General features: G+C 45.8%; 1 long non-coding RNA gene across 1 annotated transcript; it reads left to right on the forward strand.

Moving 5' to 3' along the window:
- Nucleotides 1-12,657: 12,657 nt before the first annotated feature.
- On the forward strand, nucleotides 12,658-15,874 carry LOC141578555 (uncharacterized). The gene is made up of 2 exons (XR_012508928.1): nucleotides 12,658-13,299; nucleotides 13,434-15,874. It is a non-coding gene; the product is annotated as an uncharacterized LOC141578555 (long non-coding RNA).
- The last annotated feature ends 378 nt before the right edge of the window (nucleotides 15,875-16,252 follow it).

Genomic DNA, 16,252 nt, shown 5'->3' on the forward strand with positions numbered 1-16,252 from the left:
AGCTTCAAAGTATGAAGATAACTGAAAATGCTGTTAGACAAAATCACGATGATAAGAATAGAAGTTATGACGGCCAGAAAGATAGAGATAATGAAAACAACTGCAGAAGACATTTTTTTTCTCATTACAAGAACCGAGACTCTTCCAAACAGGAAATTAAAAGCAGAGGGAAAATGGAAATCATTGCAAATATTAACCACAATTTGCAGGTCACACACACACACACACACACACACACACACACGTGTGCCAGGAGGTCGACACTAGCTTCCTTTCAATAAAATTTGCTGATTTTAATAAGGACCATGAGATTTCATTATGACCTGTTGTAATGAGCCATATTCCATTCAACACCGTGGAAGAACTGGTTTTGGTTTTTATCCCCTGCCCAAAATGTGTGTGATCTCAGTAATATCTACGAAGAATCCACTTAACAATATACAGTCAATTATGAGATCCAGGCTAGTTTTTCTGAACACCGAAGCTTGCATATCATCGTTTTGTTTCTAAACGGTTTTCAACCATAGTAGCATTACCTTGGAAACAATGTAAATGTCCAATGACAGACGACTGGATAAAGAAGATGTGGTGTGTGTGTGTGTGTATATATATCTACATCTATATCTATATACACATATATACATACATAAATATACATACACACACAACAGAATATTACTCATCCATAAAAAAGAATGAAATAATGCCATTTTCAGCAACAGGAATGGACCCAGAGATTATTAAGTGAAGTGAAGTAAGTCAGATAGAGAAAGACAAATATTATATGATGTCACTTATGTGTGCAATCTTAAAAAAGGATACAAATCTTATCTACAAGCCAAAAATAGACTCATGGAATAGAAAACAAACTATGGTTACCGAAGGGGAAAAGGCAGGGGAGGGATAAATTAGGAGTTTGGGATTAACAGACACACATGACTATATATAAAATAGATAAACAATAAGGACCTACTGTAGAGCACAGGGAACTATATTCAATTTTTTGTAGTAACATATGAAGGAAAAGAATCTTGAGAAAATACATATGTATATGTATGTATATCTGAAAATATATAATATGTGTATGTATAACTCAGTCACTTTGTTGTACAAACCTGAAACTAACATTGTAAATCAACTACAAGGCAATAAAAAAACAAAATTAAAAAAAATAGCATTACTTGCATCAAACGAGGTGAATATCCTGAGAGCCCCTCCCAACGTGACAAAGACTTTACACAGTGCCCAGAAGCCTGTGTTTACTCAGACAATACATTATTCAGATACAAATGCACTAGACCAGACAAGAAGGAAGATGTACTCTTCAAATAACTCTTCAAATAAATTTCATGGGAGTCATTATTATACTCATCTTGTGTACTTAGGGGGGAAAATCAAAGTGAGAGAACAAATATGCCTTATTTAAACAGAAGTGTATGCAAAGAATTAATTTAAACAATGGGGGAAATGTTTACAAAACGAGGCGGTGAATCAACTGCTCTCCGCCAGATGCCAAATACGAGGACGGTGTTGCACTTCTGCGCTGAATGTCACGGGGACAGATCAGACCGTGATTGACTTGGTTTTCTTGCGATGGGGAAACCTAAGAGAGATTTTTTTTTTTTTGGGGGGGGGGAGCTTTTGTGCCTGATGAACATCATCTCTCTGAGACGTTATTCAACAAAGTAAAACTAGTTCTGAGCAGCTGTAATCCATCGGGAACCACATTCTCGGTCACTACATGACAGTTGCAGCTGTTCGGAAATTTGAAAGCAAAAAGCAGCAACTCTCTTCACAAACACTGATAAACCTGCAGGAATGTATCCATTGCCATGCCTTCCCTCAATCTCGGCTCTACAGGGTCTGAGGTTGCTGGCTGTCTCCATGGGTTGTATGTTTTCTTTTGGGGTTTTGTCTTATTTAAAAAATTTTTTAAACGGTGGTCATTTGACCATTTTCACTGTTTTTAGTGCACAAGCTAGTAGTGCTACATACATTCACACTGTTGTGCAACCAACCTCCAGAACTCTCTCATCTTGCAAAACCAAAACTCTGTACTGACTAAACATGGACTCCCTGCCCCCACCCTCTGGTAACTACCATTCTGCTTTCTGCCTCCGAGTGTGACTCCTCTCGGGATGTCACATAAGTGGGACCGTGCGGTACGGCCGACAGCTGTGTAACTAACCATTCTAGAGCAAAGGCTGACTTTTCCCATTCTCTCCAGGAAGAATTAGGTTACAGAATTATTTCCATAAGAAGAGGTTATGGACGAGTATGCAGCCAAAAGAAAACAAAGAAACAAAACACGTAGGAGAAAAAGCATTTTAGAGGCATGTTAGGCAGTTAATTAATAAAACATTTTATGTCATTTTTGGGGACTTTGTGCCACTGGATGGTACTGGAGCAACTTAGTGGTATTTTGAGTGATTTGTTGTGACTTCTATACTCATTCTGAGTAAATTTTCATGTGTGGACCAAGTTTTCATACTATTTTTTGGTATTCTCTCCCTCAAAGAGGGCCCTCCAAATGGTTAGGCTTCAGACCCCACTAAGCCTGGATCTACTCCTGGTCAAATGTCCAATAACACCACACTTGTGTTCAAAACCCAGACTTTGAAACAAAAATGAGATATCATTTCCTCCCTATCAGGCAGATAAAGATGAAAGAATTCATACCACTCAAGGCTGACAAGAGAATGAAGGAAGGGGCATCTTCACAGGCCGGCTGTGGGAGACAGTGGGTTGGTTTAAACTTCTAGCAAATATTTTGGCAAGAGTTATAAAAGTTTAAAGTGCACATATCCTTTGATCCAATAACTCCACTTCTGGGAATTTACCCCTGCCCATCTGAATTCCCCCAGAGCCCCCTTCCACGTGGGGGTTATGACGGCGATGACTACGAACGCAAGAAACCGAAAACAGGCGCATTTAACATAATCCCAAGGATGTCGGGAGTAAGCGCCTCATAAACAACTTTTTAAAGATTATTTAATTTCATGAGATCATGTCTTATTACAGAATATTAAAAGTCACATATGCACCACAATCCCAGTTTTGGGCAAAAATAATTCACTCGTTCATTATTTATACATTCACTGTTTATCTGGAAACCATATTGACAGACGCAGACATAGGGAACAAACTTATGGTTCCCAGGGGAAAGGCAGTGGGAAGGGGTAAACTGGGAGTTCGAGATTTACAGATACTAACTACTGTATATGAAATAGATAAACAACAAGGTCCTACTGTACAGCACAGGGAACTCTACTCAATACCTTGTAATAACCTAGAATGGAAAAGAATCTGAAAACCAATATATGTATGTATATGTATGACTGAAACATGATGCTGCACACCATAAGAAGCTGACACAACATTGTAAATTGACTATAATTCAATTTTAAAAAATTAAAAAAAAAAGAAACTATATTAAGCATTTACTACGCATCTGACACTCTGAAAGCCCCTGGAGAAAGATGGAACCCAAAGACAGGAAAAGACCCTGCCTTCCTGGGGCTTCCTTTTCATGGGGAAATAGAAAACAGACTACCCATTGGGACAGCGACGTGGTCATGTATAGGCAGCCTGAAGCGATGAACGCCCCGCCAGCCACTAACCCCCTTCCTGCACAAACACCCTGGAGGAACTCTCTAGATGAGAGCAAGGAGGAAACTGCCAGGATGAACACTGCAGCAGTGGCTTATCTGACAAAGACCTGTCGGGCGCCAGCTTCTCTAAGGTGCTGTGCCCTAGCCGTACCCCGGAGGGGGACGTGGAGTCTAGATGTTCACCAGCGACAGAAGGGAGACGCCAAGACAGAATGTGTTCATGTAACAGCATGGCCACGCAGCCAGCTGAATGAATGAATCAAAGCTCCGAGCTTCCACATGGATACATCTCGGGGACAGGATTTTACTGCACAGGGAAAGGGAGTCACAAGGTGATGCCACGGCGGGAGGCTGTCGGGCCCGTCCCTCCTCAGTTACACTGTCCCCTGTTGCCCTTATTTGAAACAATCTGCTGCAGCTCTTGGTCATTGTTTTGACTCCTACCAGCCATAACTCAGTTAACAAAGGCGGCTCAACGAGCAGATATCTGCTGGGTCGGATGCCCACTCGGGGGACTTCGGACCCTCGGTGGAGAGTTTGTGCTGCTAGAGTAATTCGACTTGTTGCTCCCGCTCTCAGGACACATAGAGACATGATCTCTCCACGCTGGGTTTTGTTTTGTTTTGTTTCCCTTAAACTCATACCTGTTTACCGCTCGAGCCTGGAAAATTCCAGCCTCAGAAGCTCTCTCCCCTCCCACGCCAGCCGGCAGTTTCCATGGCAACGGGTAAGCCTGCCGCAGTCCCAGTCACCACAGGTCCCCAGAGAGAACAAAGCAGGCCCTCCTGACAATGAAACTGCCTGGTAGGGGGGTGGGGCAGACTTCAGGAGGCCCTGGTGCTCCCCATCCCACCCGCCGTCCCCAAACCAGCTCTGGTTCCTCCCAGACTCCCTTGGCAGAACCGAGTCCATCTGAGACCAAGTTTCTGAGTTCCAGAGCCGTTTCTTGTCTGTCGAACGAAAAATCCTAGCCACGTGAGAAAAGTGTGATTTGGAGAATTTAGTTCCCCTGGGGTGCAGATGGAGGATGACGGAATAAATTGGGCAGATGGGTGACATGCGGACCCGCTGTCGTCTGTCCGCAGAGTCGGGTGTAGCCCTGGGGGGGGGGGCAGCGGCATCTGGGAACTTGTTAGAAATCCAATTTGGAGGGCCTCTCCTGGGACTTCCGTGGGGCCACCAGTGTGTCTGATGCTTGCTGAGAACCGCTGGTCTGGACTACTAATGCACACCTACATGGCTTGCGACTGTTTTCTCCCTCACTTCCCCCCTATTACTGCTGAGTTCTCAGCTGTCTGGAATTCTCCCCACGTCAAGTCCTGGGACATCTCTCTCTCTGCACCTCTCCCAGCCACACTCACATCTGCTGAACTACATGCCTCCAATTTCTGTCCCACCTCTAACCTCCTTCTGAGCTCCTCACACACGCAGATGCCAGGGGCTGGGAGGAAGGGCGGGTGGGGAACGGCTTGGTGGGTTCGGGGTTTCCCTATGGGGTAAATATTTTGGTTCTAGATGGAAGTGGTGGTTATACAACACTGTGAACGCACCAGATGCCACCGAATTGTTCTCTCTTGTAAAATAGTTATTTTTACGGTACATGAATTCCAGCTCCGTAAAACGAAAAAACAAAACAAAGCTTCCAACTGCACACATTTCAAGAGGGGTGGCATCATTTCCAAGAAACCCAGTGGCTCAAAAGTCAGGGCATGATTCTCTTTAGACCTGTGCCGTCCAGTAGAAATAGAATTCAAGCTGTGTATATTAGTTAAAATTTTCTAGTAGCCATGTCTTTAAAAGGAAAAAAAAAAAAGGAAGTTAAAACTAATGCTGGTAATATATTTTATTCCATTCACCATGCCTGAGAACTGTCCCTCATTTGTCCTCAAAAAAACCAGGAACATCAATGCTAATGTCCCCTCTTCACAGCCCTGCAGTCAAAGGAGCCCCAAGTCTTGTGGATTCTGCCTCAGAAATAGGGTTTCCCTCAGCTCAGCCTGTTCACCTGTCGCTGAGGTTACTGCAAAATCAACCCTGGGATTTCCGGTCAAGGTGGCTGAGTAGTAGGACCACGAGTTCGCCTTCTCTCATGATCACAACAAAACCACAACTGACTGCTAAACCCCCATCAATAAAAGAAAGACTGGAACCTAGTGAATAAAGATCTTCTCCAGCTGGAAACATAAACAGGGAACCGCAGCAGGATGATAAACAACACGCTCATACTGTGCAGCACAGGGAACTACAGTCAGTATCCTGCAATAACCTATGCTGAAAAAGAATGTGAAAAGGAACATATGTATGTGTATGTATGACCGAAACATGGTGCTGTACGCCAGAAACTGACATGCTGTAAAGTGACTATACTTCAGTTACAAAAGAATGCAAAATTTTAAAAAAAGACTTGAAAAAAGATTTAAAAAAACACCCTAACTCTTCTTCCTTCTCAAAGGAAAATCTGGTCAAACCACCACCTGGTGGGCCTTTCAACTGATTCCTGTTGCTCTCAGGATAAACCCACCCTCCTCAAAACAGCCTCGAGCTACAAGGACCCCAGGTTTTCTCTTTAGAGGAATTTAGGGGTGCCAGCTACGTTGGAAGGAGCTCTGTGAAACTTTTCTCAAAGCTGGGTCCATGCAGAGCTCTGAACCGTCGGACTACACGTGGGGTGGGCAAGCCTCTCCTGCGGAGCGCCACATCATAAATGTTAAAGGCCGCAGGGGGCACACGGTCCCTGACTCAGCCACCGCTCAGCTCTGCCACCCGGGCGCGGACGCAGCTACAAAGGGCAGGAAGCCATGAGTGTGGCAGGCTCCAGTGAAACTCCACTTGGGGACAGGACACGCCTCTCCACCTCCCGGATGGTCCCATCTCAACCACACTTCCGTTCTCTCTCTCCTGGTCCCGCAGGCACCCCTTCCTGGGTCTCCTCCATCCGCCGCCCCTGGTCTTCAGTTAACTTTTGTCACGAGCATCAGAGTAGATGGGTCGAAGGACAATCGGGCTACGTCCCACTGTAACAACACCACAGCAGACGCCTCTCTCCCTAGATACATACCCAGCTCTTAACGAGGAGCTCCGAGCACAGGGAACTCTGGAATTCCCACACAGAAGGGGCCTGAGAGGGGCCAGGCTAGGCTTGGAAGGTGGGGGACTTGCCTTGCAGTGGTGTTTGTACAATGATGTTCCCTGTTCCACAAGACCGCTATTGGAAAGAAAGCGAACAGCCCCTTTGAATGCACGTATTTAAGGATTTATAAAGCTGGGTCCAGAGGAATAGAGTGAAAATGTATTCGCTGTTTGAGTTATTATCCTCATGTTTATGTAACTTAGTTCAACAAACACACCTGGAAGTAGACGGTCTTTACACGCCAACAATTATGACCTTCATACACAAGGAAAACTGTGGACCACGGGCCATCAAGGGCACTTGGAACAAACGCTCAGCTCATCTCAAAACAGGGACACAAGATTTTACCCCCCAAACCAGAGAAAACCCAGTTATGAACATGACCCAGGGATATAATCCATAAACAGATGGCTCATGTCAAATATTTTTATGGTTTAGAAATGGACGTCTCTGGAATACTGGGCATTTGTGCGTTTCTGGGAAAAAATGCTCCCTTCCTGCGCTGGATGTCAATGTATATGGAGCTTGGACTCAAGCCGGGCACGCGGGGGTCATTAATCAGTGGGAAATTCCACGGTGGGTGGCTGCCTCGGTGCTTTATTTGGCACCTGGGACCACGCTGACATCCTAAACGGCCAGTTTTCAGAGATGGGTTGCTTTTACTCAGAAATAATCACATCCAACGGAACCCTGTTTGGGGTTCAGTTTTGCTTTTAGCGGATCCTGCTTTTAGCAACTGGTTGCTGCAGGACACCGCGTTTACATCTGAGCTGAGGAGGGAAGGCAGTGTCTGGAGCGGGGACAGGGTTCCCTTGCTCACCTCACCAGAGACGATTACGGGAATACGTGTTTTTACAATCATGGGATGGAAAAGGTCCCACTGAACTTAACAAAGGAGCCAGTGAATATAAAGGAAAACATTAATAAGCCTGTCTCCACAAACTGAAAGATTAGGGACCGGGAAATCCTGTCATGAATAAGACTTAACGAAAGAATGAGTAAAATGTCACAAACTATAGATTTAAAGCATATCTATATAGCACAGGGCACGCAGAGTGCCAAGAGGTCAAAAAGGGAGGAAAAGCAGTCTCAAAATAGAAATGTAGGAAAGGATATGGGCGGGGGAGAGGAAAGAGAGGAGGAGGAGGAGAGGAAGGGGGAGAAGGGGAAAGGGGGAGGGGAGGGGGAAGAGGGAGAAGGGGGAAGGGGGAGGGGAGGTGGAAGAGGGAGAAGGGGGAAGGGGGAGGAGGGAGAAGTCAAATGCTGAAAAATGTGAGAGACACACAAAAAATGCACTACCCCCCTTGGGATCCCCAAATCGAACACCAAAACCAAAATGAAATGTTTTCTCCCATCAGACTGAGAAAGATGAAAAGAGCCACAATGCAGAGGGTTGTTGGAAATGTGGAGAAACGGGCAAAGCCCTAGCTAAGGGTGCGTGCGTGCGTGTGTGTGTGTGGTTGGCACAGCCTTTCTGGAGAACATGGAACCGCAGGTATCAGGATCAAAGACAGGCAGAACTAAATACAGACAAGCCCACTTCTGGACCGTGAGTGTATTTACACAATTACACGTCTACAGGGCACCACTGCGACACGAGGTCAAGAAAATTGGGTAGGGAAGGAGAATACACAACACATACACAAGAAGCACTATGTGTGAGGAGGACGTAGCACTTCACTGTTTCCGACAGTAAAAGAAAATGTCGGGGGGGAGGGTAGAGCACATGCTTAGCAGGCACGAGGGCCTGGGTTCAATCCCCAGCACCTCCTTTAAAAATAAATAAATAAACCTAACTACCTCCCTCCCCTCCCACAAAAAAAGTAAATGTCTTCCTTTAAAAATAGAATTTTTTTTTTTGTAGAACATTCACTATCGTGACATATTTAATGGGAGAAAAATCAGTCCTCTTTGCTGAGGCCACTGTGTGATCCGCCTTGTCGTGCTCTCCCCCAGCACACACACACACACACACAGACATATACATACACAGATGCACAGGCACGGACACACGTGGACACACACACCAACAGAGACACACACTGATATGCACACTAACACACAACACCCAGAAACACACTCCCTGCCTCCTCAGCATTCAAGCCTCACCCCAGAGGTCAGCCACCGCCCAGAGAGACTGCCCCGACCCCTCCCACCCCCATTGCCATCACTATCTCAGATCACATTCCTCCACACGCGCTGAACGGCTATAACTGGCCTTCTGCATGCAAGGTCCCCTTCATGGGGCTGGGGCCTCCTCCGTCTTGTCTGCTGTTGTGTCCACAGCCCAGCTCTGTTACCAAACATCACATAAACCAGTGCACACACGGGTATCACCCACCAGAACCCAACCCGCTTAATTTTCAGGTCCCAGCTTTCACAGACAAGGGCCGTGTGTGTGTGTTTTCATCATTTCTCTCTCTCATTAAAAGGTAAACACCCAACATAGTTGAAAACAGGGGTCCAAGCAAAAAATCTGTCCATGCACGTTCATGGCAGCACTGTCCACAATAACCAAAAGGTGGAAACGTGAATGCACGCATGAAATGTGGTCTATCCATACGATGGGATGCTATTCAGCCATAACAAGGAATGAAGTTCTGACAAATACTGCAACATGGATGCACCTCAAAAACAGCATGCTAAGTCCAAAAAGAAGCTGGTCCAAAAGGACCACCTGATGTATGAATCCATTCGTACAAGGTTCCAGAATCGGCAAATCTACAAAGACAGAAAGTAGATTTGTGATTGCCTAGGGTCGGAGGGTATCCAAGGATAAGAGGTAATAGGTAAAGACATGCCGTTTCTCTTTGTGCTGATAAAAATGTTGTAAAAGAGATTCTGGTGACGGTTGCACAACTCTGTGTATCTACTAAAAATCACCGAGCTATTCTCCCACAATGATCAAGTCTACCTTCCCCCAGAAGTACGTCAAAACAACGCAAACTAGAAAAACCGTAGGAAACCTGATGCAGGCAAGAAAGCTGTGAACCTAGAGTTCTCCTCCACTGTGCTGACTACTTCCTCTAAAAAGTTAGGTGGCAACGTACCCCAGTTCTACTTGGACTTCCCTGCATAGCAACCCCGTCAGGGTGATTTTTTTCTTTTTCTTTTCTTATTTTTATCTTTTTAAAATTTTAAGTGGCGGTACTGGGGGTTGAACCCAGGACCTTATGCATGCAAAGCACGTGCTCTACCAGAGATATACCCTCCCCCTACAACCCAGCTCCCCCCACCCTCCCAGATTTTTTTTCTGAGGAGAAAAATATAACAGAAGTCAGAAGCTAGAGCCGTACTGTCCAAAGGAAATACAATGTCAACCCTACATCTAAATTTAAAATTTTTTACTAGCTACATTTTGATTTTTTAATTGTATTTTTAAACTGAGGTATAGCCAGTTTATGGTGTTGTATCAATTTATGGTGTGCAGCATGACGTTTCAGTCACACATATATTTGTTTTCATATTCTTTTTCATTATAGGTTACTACAATACTAGCCACACTTTAAAAAGTAAAAATAAACTGGTTGAAGAGAGTGGTAAGTTGGGAGTTTGGCATTAGCAGATACAGTCTACTATATACAGAATAGACAAACAACAAGGGCCTACTGTACAGCACAGAGAACTGTACTCAACATCTTGTGATAACCTATAATGAAGAAGAATATATGTATGTATGTATAACTCAGTCACTAGGCTGCACACCAGAAAGTAACACAACATTGTCAATCAACTATACTTCAGTTAATAAACAGGTCAGATTAACTTTAATAATCATATATTTCATTTAACCCAGTCTCCAAATGAGTACCATTTCACTAAGTCATCACTCTAAAAGACAGTACTGATGTGCTTCACAGCATTTCCGTACATCCTGGAATCTCGCGTGCGCCTTGTCGCCGCGGTGGGGCCCGTTCGACGCTGAAAGCCCACACGCCAAGGACTGGGAGCACGCGGGGCCCAGGCCGCCCCATCGCGTCGCGCATGCGCAGAGCACCTCCCCGCCCCCGCCCCCGCCCCCGCCCCCGCGGCGCGCAGGCTGCCCCGCGGGGCAGGGGAGCGAACGGTGCCTTCTGCTGCGCAGCCGAGGCTCCGCCTGCCGCGGCGGCCCTGTTCTAGAAACCGGCCGCAGACAGGAGAGGAACAAGCAGGCATTTAGGAACTGCGCGTCTTGCCTGTGCGCGGACAAGTGCCGGGTGATGGACTGAAGACCCACAGGGGTGGTTAGGACTGGGCTTTAAATGCCAAGGAAGGAAAAGGGGCTTGGGCTTGCGGCCCGGGGAAGCCAGCAAGCTGGGATGAGAAGGTGCCCAGGGCAAGGGTGGCGAACCAGCGTCGTGCAGTTCGGCTTGCTCTGCACATTTAAGTCGATGCCTTCTCCCTTGACAAGAGCGACGAAGAGCGAGACAGGAAAACTTGTGCCCTGACTTTAGAGCTTTTCCTGCGCCCGCCGTTCTCCGTGGCCTTGAAGGCAAAATAATCCAGACGCCAGAGGCGTGCTTTGGGGAGGGGCATATTCTGGCCCCGTGGGGTCAGTGTATAGACTAGATGCCATGCCTGGCCTCTAGGGTCCTGTAATAAATACTTTTTTAAAGGAAGAAAATAATCGAGCATTTTAAAGAATGGAAACATGCTCATGAGAAAACAAAACAGAAAAAAAAAAAATCAAAACAAACTGGGACAACACAGCAAAACACACAATTTCATACCCATACAGGGAAACTGGGGTTTAAATCCCAACTCTACCACAGTTCCCACCTCTTTTTTTTTTCCCCTATGGAGGCATTGGGGATTGAACCCAGAACCATACGCGTGCTAGGCACGTGCTCTACCAGTGAGCCACAACCCCCCTCGCTCTACTTTAGTTTAGTTGTGTGACTAGGTAAGTGATCTAATGCCTCAGAACCTCAGCTTCCTCATCTATGAAAGAGTAAATCTACCTTTAGCATTTGTTTGTTTTTGGAGGAATAAATAAAAGAACACCTTAGTGCTCAGCACAGTGCCTGGTTCGTAATAATCACTCTGTAAATGTCACTGCAGCTGTGTGAAGATACAAATTAAATACTGGGAGGAGATATTTAAAATGGAAAACTTTTATGCTGGGCTGACACTGACTATTTACCCCCCCCCATTCATATTAGTTCTGATCGATATAAAATTAGGTGTTAGCGATGAAAGCAAAGAATTAGAATAAAAGTGATGGTAAAATGAGGCTGGTTTGTGATTCCACAGGAAGAAGGAGGAAGGACAAAGCATTTACCGCACCGTTATGTCAGGGGTGGTTGTGGGGACAGGGACGCCCCCGGGCTTTAGAGATTGTTATTTGGTTGTTCTGTAACAATAAGCTCATGTTTATTCCGAGTTAAAGGCAAAAACAGAGAAGTTTAGAATAAATGTATTTGCACATAGAACCAATTGCCTTTGAATAAAAAAGGCTGAGCTAATTTCTTCTGGTGCTTTCTCTGTCACCTCGTTTGGAGTTTGCTAGGACAATTCACAGGGGGCCCTATGGCACAGACACGGGGAATCTTGAAAGTTCTTTCTGTTTCCTGATACAAAAAATAGGTCTCCAAGTATTTGAATTGTTATGAAAGGGAAAAAAATCAAGGGACTATATACTGTTAGAAGCCCTAGGGGGAGGGTATAGCTTGGTGGTAGAGCACATACTTAGCATGCACGGGGTCCTGGGTTCAATCCCAAGTACCTTCATTAAAATAAATAGTTAAATATATAAACCTAATTACCTCCCTCCAAAACAATAACAACAACAACAAAAAAAACCAAATAAAAATTAAATAAATATTTTTAAAAAGAAGTCCTAAACAGAGGAACACAACTAGAGTTATCAGATGGCTTTCTATTTATCAGATTCTAAGAAAAAAATAATCAAAATTTACCAACTCTTATGTGTTAGTTGCCTTTTCTTCAGGTGTCTACCCTGCAAGATGAAACACCTCCTTATTAAAGAATAAAATCAAGGGGGAGGGTATAGCTCAGTGGTAGAGGGTCTGCCTCACATGTGTAAGGTCTTGGGTTCAATCTTCAGTACCTCTATTAAGAGATAAATAAATAAAAACCTAATTACCTCCCCCACAAAAAATTTTTTTAAAGAATAAAACTGAATCCTGTTTAGGACATTCTTATCCTTTGTGACCGAAATCAGAAGAAACAAAACAGGAAGCTTTTCCTTTCACGGAACACACAAAGGTCTGCAAGTTAATTTGAGAACCACCGAAGGTAGCCTGCAAGTAAATAAAGATAGATACAGATTCTGTTTAAAAAAAAAAAAAAAGAAAGAAAAGGTAAGGTTGTCTGAACATGAAAATTACAAAGCAAAAACTGAAAGGAAAAAAGGAGGCACGGCTATTGTGGGCGAAGCGACGCTGGGTTAAGTCTGCTCACTGCAGGGCAAAGACAGACGGACACCGACTGCTGAACGCGGAGGGCTGTGCGTTCAGGGACAGCATCCCTTTGCCCGACTTCCCAGCACTGCGCGTGATTTGGAATGGAAGCTTGCTTCTAGCCCGGGGCAGGATTCCACGGCAGGGACGGCCTCTGGTAATGGAACTTTTTTTTTTTTTTGATACTAAATACCCTGTTTCGTTGCCTACCGGCTTTTTCCGAAACAACTTGAATTCAAATCCTGTCTCCGTTCCTTACAAACCATGGGAATGTCTTTCCTTATTCTACAGTGAGATACGTCACACATAGAGAAGGATGTTTAAGAAGAGGCATCTGGACGTTTTAAAGACAATGATAAGGAAGCCAGAGCCCAGCTACGTGTGACTTTTAGACATGACCAGATCTCAGCTTTCAGACTCACTGAAAATCAGTTCTCCAAGTGACTTTTTTTTTGTTTTTCCTTTGGCTGCATGGCTGATTCCCTGACATGGCCAAGTTTCTCAGCTTTATCTACCCAGCAACAACAAAAAAAAGTGTTTCTTTGGACTCTTTCTGACAGCTACAGCAATCCCACTTGGAAGGGAGCTTCAGGGAACGTCTGTGACGTTTGAACGACCGGAGGTCTTAGTTTCGTTTTAGGGTAGTTTGGTGTGAGTTGAGATTTCCACGGCTACAGCTGTTTCGTCGTGGCTAAACTGAAGTCTGGGGTGCTCTGAGGGTTTTTATACCTAAAGTGAGAATCTCTGGGTGGTTCAACCATGAGTATTCTGTGGGTCTGGAAGGTCAAGGGTGTTATAAACGGTAGAACAGGCTTCTCTCACCTGACATATTTTTGTGACTGTCTTTGCTGTTTGAAATTTCCCTGAACATACAGATATGTCACCCCCAGCACAATCGCGTAACATTTTGGCATGTTTTAAACACCTGAGGGATGTTCCTTGTCTAAAACGAGAGTCACACCCACATGCGCTGGGTGACTGGGCTGGATGTGCAACTCAGGCTACGAGGCTGAGGTAAACCTGCCAAAGCGAAACAAAAACCGAAATTTAGTTTCAGCGGAAACGAAACCAAAACTTCAAAGAGGATAAAAATTACCCTTGACGTCCGTTAACCGCGTGCCGTGTCGCTGGATTGGGGGTCAGGTTCGTAAGTATGTAATAGAATTTAGCTGACAGTGAATGCATAACTCTGCAGACCGTCTGTTTGGCAAACTCCCTTTCCAGCTCCTGCCACCCCCCCCCCCCATGTTTCATCCTTCACTTGTCACCAGCTCGGGGTCTGTCTGGCTTCCACGTCTTCCCTCTCCTGGATCAACCGTGCCCTTGCCTCCTCTGCTCTAGGTCATTCTCACCCGCATTCAGATGTGCCGTGAAAGCTCCCGTCTTAAAAAAACAAATGCTTTCCAGACCGAGTTCCTCTCTAGCCACTGCCTCACCTCTCTGCCCCTTTATGAGCAAAACACATCCATCTAAAGCATCTTTCCACTCCTGCCCCCACATCCTCCTGGTCCTTTCTGTTCTGAACCCACAGGTATGAGGTTCTTTCCCACGACTCACGCCAACCCACTCTCATCAAATTCACCAGGATCCTCCGTTTTGAACAAAACCAATGTTTGTTCTCAGACTCTATCTGATTCGATCTCTTGACTGTGCGTGATCATGTGGATCCACCCTCCTGGGTTTCCCTGCCTGCCCTCTCCGGCTCTCCTGCTGCATCAAGGAGCACCGGTGCCCTGGTTTCTTCACCCGCCAGCCTCCTTTTCACCCCCTCAACCTGTTCAGAGGCCATGGGGCTCATCTCCAACTCTTTTCTCTACCTATGGTCACTCCCTGGGTGATCTCTCCAGTCCAGTCATTTCCAGTATTAAGGCTGTGCTGGTCAGTCACTGTCCTGGGTTGAGCAGTGTCCCTGCAAACGCATGTCCATCCTGAAACCTCAGAACGTGACCTTATTTGGGCACAGGATCTCTGCAGACGTGATTAGCTGGGATGAGCTGGTCCTGGAGTCGGGTAGGCCCTGACTCCGATAACCGGTGTCCTTGTCAGAAAGGGAAGGAAACTCTGAGACATGTAGAGATGAACACATTGTGATGGAGGAGGCAGGGGTGGGGATGCAGTTACAAGCCAGGATGGACAGAGGGAGGATTGAGGGCAAACACCAGAAGCTGGGAGAGAGGAATGAGACAGAGTCCCAGAAGGAACCCAACCCCTGCCAACACCTTGATTTGGGGCTTCTGGCCTCAGAACCTCGAGAAAACTGACTGCTGTTGTTTCAAGCCACCAAGTTCGTGGTAACTGTGGCAGAACTAGGAAGCTAACATACAGACATGCCTCTTTATCCCAGCTCTCCTCTGAGCTCCAGGCTCCCACAACCAACTTGACCACGGCTTACGATGTCACAGACGCCACAAAAGTGATACAACCGAAGCGTAACTCCTGACCAGCCCTGTGTTGTGGACTCAGTGTTTGTGCCCCAGCACACATACCTCCCCAATTCATGCAAAGCCCTAACCCCTTTGTGTGATGGTGTTTGGAGGTGGGGCCTCTGGGAAGTAAGTAGAGGGTGAGGGCCTTCGTGTCCTTACAAGAAGAGGAAGAGAGACCAGTGCTTTCCCTCTGCCGTGTAAGGCAGTCTGCTAGCCAGAGAATTCTCATAGGCCCCGATCTGCTGGCGTCTTGATCTGGGACTTCCAGCCTCCACAACTGTGAGAAATAAATGTCTGCTGTTTGAAGTGTGTGTGTGTGTGTGTGTGTGTGTGTGTGTGTGTGTGTGTGTGTGTGTGTGTGTGTGTGTGTGTAGGCGCTATTATCATTTATTTATTTTAACGGAGGTCCTGGGGGTTGAACGCAGGGCCTCGTGGGTTTAAGCACGTGCTCTGCCGCTGAGCTCTGCCCTCCCCCCTACTCATTATTTTAACCTCCCCACCTAGAACTGCACCTGGTATACAGTAAACGCCCATAAATATCTGTTACGTCAGCAACATTGACTCCAGCAAGGGAAACGTTTCACATGGGCTTGTTTAAGGAAAACCCTGGGATAGAGCGCCAAGTTAGGATGATTTACAAATGTGATCGCCTGGGGAAGTGGCGTTCGGCAAACAGGCATTTCT

The sequence above is a fragment of the Camelus bactrianus genome, chromosome 9 (assembly GCF_048773025.1).
Source record: "Camelus bactrianus isolate YW-2024 breed Bactrian camel chromosome 9, ASM4877302v1, whole genome shotgun sequence".
Taxonomy (NCBI): Eukaryota; Metazoa; Chordata; class Mammalia; order Artiodactyla; family Camelidae; genus Camelus; species Camelus bactrianus.